Consider the following 5,794-nt stretch of genomic DNA (forward strand, 5'->3'; position numbering starts at 1 on the left):
ATATCCGAATGGGATCCCACCGTAGGGAGGCATCGAGCCACCGAGGCCCGCGAACGGCCTCGGCACCCACTAGAGAAACCCCCTGGTACTCTTGGAGTGCGTCTCTGGACCACTAGCCGTCCCCCAGCGAACGGGGTTCGGGCCTCCACTCGGACTACCCGCTAACAGCTCATCGGAAGTGTCCACGCTCGTGCCCATTGAGGGTAGCCTGGCACATTCCACCCCTCCTTCCGAACGAAAGGAAGCGTGAGGGTCGTACCCAAAGTCAGGGGACCCCTGACGAACCTCTCGCTCCGTGCAGAGGCTAGAGGGCTTCTTCCCGCAACCTCGCCGAGACCCCCGCAACCCGAACTTGCGCCTGGAGGCTCGGCAAATGCAATAAGAACTACTCGTTCAGACACAGAAATGAAGAAAGCCCCTGGAGAAGTAACTCCACTCCCCCAGGGGCTCGGGGGCTACACCCGGCGGGTGCGCTCGCGCGCACCCACCGGAACCTTAACAAACAAACCCCAATTCCTACGGGGCGGGTAGAAACCAAGCCTCGGCAAACCCTCAGGGGGAATACACGTACTCCCCCCGAGGCTCGGGGGCTACTATCGGGTACCTTGGAATGGGGTACCCCAAGCAAAACATCAAATAGGTTGCCCAAGTCCCATCTAAAAATAAAAGCAAAAGGGTAAGTCGTGGGCCCCTCCCCGTCGCGACTAGGCCCACTGGGTCCTCCTCCTCCTCGCCTCGAGCCCCGAGAAGGAGGTCTCGGCATCCTGGCGAGGCTCCCCAGGGAAGGCCTCGACAGGGAACGCCGTCCCCACCTCGCCCGAGGCTCTCCACAAAAGGCATCGGCAGGAGGCGCGTTCTCCGTATCGCACGAGGCCTTCCGCGCGAGGCCTCGGCAAGGAGCCTGATCTCTGTCTCGCGCGAGGCCGCGTTCTCCGTATCGCACGAGGCCTCTCACGCGAGGCCTCGACAAGGAGCATTCTCCGTGTCGCTCGAGGCCGGCTCGTCCGCGGTCCCTCGCCCCCCGCCTCGGCTGACCCTCCCGACAGCGCGTCACGTCTCATTAATACTTTCAACCACTCCCGCAATCTCAGCCGGACAGCGGCTCAACGTCACAGAATGGCCGACGCGACCCGAGGTCGCATCAGCGCCATACCGACCAGGACAGGGCACGGCGGGGATTACCGGCCACTGTGTCCCAACACTATGCCCACGATCAGCGCCTGGGACAGGGTATGACGGGGATTACCGGCCACTGTGTCCTACCACTGTGCCCACGACCCGCCGCTTGCTCGAGGCCTCGGCACTGTACACCAGGGCCTCGGCAGTCTCGGGGTTCGTGCCTGCCAAGACCCCCCCACCGCAGTACAAGCCTCGGCACCGACCAGGCCTCAGCCTCGCGCACAATCTGTCCACCGTGGCTTGCACGTTCGCCGCCACGTCTGCTCCGAGACACTCCCTGGGCTCCCACGACGCACAGGATCTGATGTGACGACCACGCCGCCCCCTTACTCCCAGGACAGACTACTCCGACGGCCACGCCGCCACAGGAACAGGCCACAGGGTTCGGACATGCCGCCCCTGTTGGCACGATACCGCATAGTAATACATGTACTGTCCCTGCCCTCCCTTCAACTATAAAAAGGAGAGGACTTGGGCCACTTAGAGGGGGGGACACGGAAAACACACACGCACACATTCCAGCCGCTTGAGAGCAACGTCTCAGACGGTCCACACGACACCCCGCCGAGACCTGGGACTAGTTCCCTCTCTCCCTTAGCTTGTAACCCCCTACTACGAGCACTTCGGTGCAAGGAATACAAGTTCGATCTCTTAGACTGGACGTAGGGCACCGATTGCCTGAACCAGTATAAACCCTGTGTCTCTTTGCACCACCATCCGGTTCGGGATCACGCAGAACAAATTCACTGGTCGGTTGAGGACCCCCGGCCCGAAACACCGACAAGACTAATTTTAGATCTCTGACTAGCTATCTTGAGTTTAGGTGTGTATACGGGTTCGGCTTAGTTTAGTTGAAGAGAAAGTTGGAATTTGAGTACTATATCACTTTCGTTTTTATTTGGTAAATAGTATTGACTAATTAGGCTCAAAATGTTCGTCTCGCGATTTTCAACCAAACTGTGCAATTAGTTTTTTTGTCTACATTTAATGCTCCATACACGTATCGTAAGATTCGATGTGACGGATAATGTAGCACTTTTTTGGAAGTATTTTTGAACTGAACACGGGCTTCTTTGTCGTTGGAGACGGTGTTACCTGCCGTGGTGCAGGTTTCTCGTTTTATCCTTTGTTGCCATTGTTGGGAACGATTCTTTATTCAGAGTGGAAGATGAGCGTAGCTAGATACTGTGACCGATAAAGTGAGTGGGGAAAGCAACCGCTGATCAATGATCGTATATAGCCCAGTACAGTAATAAACTAGAAAGAGAAAGGATTTACTAGGACCTCGTTCCCTTTGAAAAAAAAGTGAACTCGATGAATAGTACCACTTTCGTCTTATTTGGTAAATATTATTCAATCGTGGACCAACTAGGCTCAAAAGATTCATCTCGTGATTTCCAACTAAACTGTGTAATTAGTTTTTTTTTACTTACATTTAATACTTCATGCAAGCAGCTAAAAATTGATGTGATGAAGAGAGAATGAAAAAAAACTTGAAATTTGAATGGCATCTAAACAAGGCCTAGTACACGATGACACGAGGAAGAGATGTTTCGTGTGCACGAATTTGAACGTCTGACTTTGACCTCGTCGGGTGGGAGGAAGCTTCTGCGGGAGTTTATCATGTGAGAGGATTCAGAGTTGACAAGCCATCCGATTCATCTGTTGCATCATCGCATCTACGGACGCAAGCATTTGCTACAGTAGCCCAAACAAAATCAGTGCATAGATGTACTACCTGACACAAACGTCAATGTGCTGACTTGACTTGTACGTTGACTGCCTGCCTACGTTTTCCCATTGCACAGGTCGGAATGCGGCGGTGACCAGTGAGTGGCTGTGTGACAGTGTGAGTCCATGACTGCATCATTTCTAGGAGAATGGCTCAGCCAACAAATAGAGCGAAAGGACAGGGCCAATGCCTACCTTTATAGTTTTGTGACATAAAAAATAGAGTAAAATACACCGGATGTCCATTAACTTTCGTTGAGGTGTCATCTAGGTCCATTAACTTTAAAACTGTATTTTTTGATCCATAAACTTTTAAAATGGTTCACTGCAGATCCATGCTATTTATTTAACCTTAAATCCAACGTATATTTATAGAAAACCCCCTACCTTTCTATGTCGAGCAAGCTCAGGTCCTGACGCCGCAACGGCACCAACACCAAATGTACGTTGGCGTGCGTGTGCGTGTGCAGGCTCTGGCGCGTGGTCGTGGACGACCGAGGGCTCCTCCCGCACGCGCTCGTTCTCGGGCTTCTTCGCCAACGTCGTCCGCGCCGCCACCAAACCATGGAGGCCTCACCCTCACCCACGGCGAGCCCGTGGAGGCACCCCGCGAGGGCGGCGGCGCCGCCGCCGCCCGGGAGAGCCGAGGCCGACCTGATCGCCGCGGCGAGCTCGAGCGTGCCCGGCCGGAGGCCCTTGGCCAGCGTACGCCCAATGTGGGGCAGCGAGCCCGAGCGGCGCGCTACCGCGTTGACTCTGCATGTGACCGGAAGCGGCCGCCGCCGCGTGGAGCGCGCGACGCGCCGCCTTGCGAGAAGAAGCAGATGCTGCTGCATAGCTCGTGCGGCCGAGGCTGCAATAGCGTGCACGCATGGGAGGGAGGCTGTCGTCTCGCGTCTGGGAGGGAGTGGCCGGGGCGAAGAGAAGGAGCGGAGCTGCGGGATCGCGCAGGTGGGATGTTGGAGGCGTGGGGTGAGCGCCGACACCGTACGACTTGCGTGGTGATGAAACGTTTGTTTGGCCATCACAGCCAGGAGCCCTCCGAGCAGTGGAGCACCACCAGGATGCGCTTCTCGCAGTGCGCATACGACGTTGGAGGCCGGCGGGGGCAGGAAACTGGGGTGAGGATGAGGCCTCCACGGTTTGGTGGCGGCGCGGACGACGTTGGCGAAGAAGCCCGGGAACGAGAGCGGACGGAGCGCGTGCGGGAGGAGGAGCCCTCGGTCGTCCACGACCGCGCGCCAGAGCGTGCACACTTACCACGCACACGCACACGCATGTCAGCTTACATTTGGTGTTGGTGTTGTTGCGGCACCAGGACCTGAGCTTGCTCGACATAGAAAGGTAGGGGGGGGTTTATGCAAATATACGTTGGATTTATGATTAAATAAATAGCATGTACCTGCAGTGAACCATTTTAAAAGTTTATGGACAAAAAAATACAGTTTCAAAGTTAATGGATCTAGATGACACCCCAACGAAAGTTAATGGACATCCAATGCATTTTACTCTAAAAAAATACATCCAAAGATACAAGTGAATATAGCACTCATCCAAGAAAGAGGAAAAGAAAATCAACGTATTAAAGGTTGTAAATACCTGGATCCGCTTGCCTCAATTGTCCTCATGCTTATGTCTCTTTTTGCACATCTTTTTGTTCAGACCTCGGATTTTCATGTACAAAAATGGTTTCAAACCTCAGATTCACATTCTTAGATGGATTTTTATGCACGTTCATAAGTGTTATCCTGTATTGGTAAGTTCTTGATTCCATACTCAAAAGGCAAAAGTCACTGGAGGCCCTCCTTATGGTATGTCCAACACGACGTAGAAATCGCTGGCTGACATGATGGTGACAAAAGAAGAAAATAAAGAATGGAGCACTTGTGATTCTATTAGGGCATAGAAACATATAAGTGGAGAGGGTCGCTCCCATGAGTCGCATCATGTGGGAGAGACTCTCATCTAGCCATCTCCACTTGACATCTCTTTGCCTTCTCATCTTCCCTTGATGTCTCCTTGCTTTTTTTATATATGGGCGTGTTTAGTTGGGGAAAAGTTGGAATTTGGCTACTGTAGCATTTTCGTTTTTATTTGGCAATTAGTGTTCAATCATGGACTAATTAGGCTCAAAACGTTGGTCTCGCGATTTCCAACCAAACTATGCAATTAGTTTTTTTTCATCTACATTTAATGCTCAATGCACGTATCGCAAGATTCGATGTGATGACTACTGTAGCACTTTTTGAGAAGTTTTTTTTGAACTAAACACGGGCTATGTTTCTCTTCCTTGCATCAGCAAGTTGCCTAGCTAAGAGTAGGTCATTGGAAATTCCCTTAGGGGTGGAGATGGCTGTCCTCCTAGCAGCATTTAGTAAATTGTATTTGTTGTTCGATCCACATTGCATATTGGTAGTATTGTACATCAAACGGATAGCACCTAATATAACAAAGTCATTGTTTGTGTTCATCTGAAACCTAGGGGCTGGACTGCGAAGAAAGGTGTGGGATGCTGAGTCACGCCACGGGTCAGCAAGGGAGCCGAGTCATCAGCCTGTTTGGTTGGTTGGTTTATATAGTTGCTAGTTTGTGAAGAACTACTGTTGGCTGGTTTGTGTGAGAAAAAAATACTGTTTCGACTAGAAATTTACAATCATTTAAGACAAGCCACAGCCAAACGAACTGGCTGGCCATTGGGCCGCGCGAGTGCTGCCGCGGGAGGCTGGGTACCACAGTGGGCTGCCGCGAGATTCCGAGTCCCACCGCACACATGTCAGCAATGGATGTCGTGGATACATCGAGTCGCGCCTCGAGAGGGAGATAGACTTTGAAGGGACACCGTTTGTTGTACAATGCCATTCGCATTAGTGATGTAAAGTGAACC

This window comes from Miscanthus floridulus, chromosome 11 (genome assembly GCF_019320115.1).
Source record: "Miscanthus floridulus cultivar M001 chromosome 11, ASM1932011v1, whole genome shotgun sequence".
In the NCBI taxonomy this organism is placed as follows: Eukaryota; Viridiplantae; Streptophyta; class Magnoliopsida; order Poales; family Poaceae; genus Miscanthus; species Miscanthus floridulus.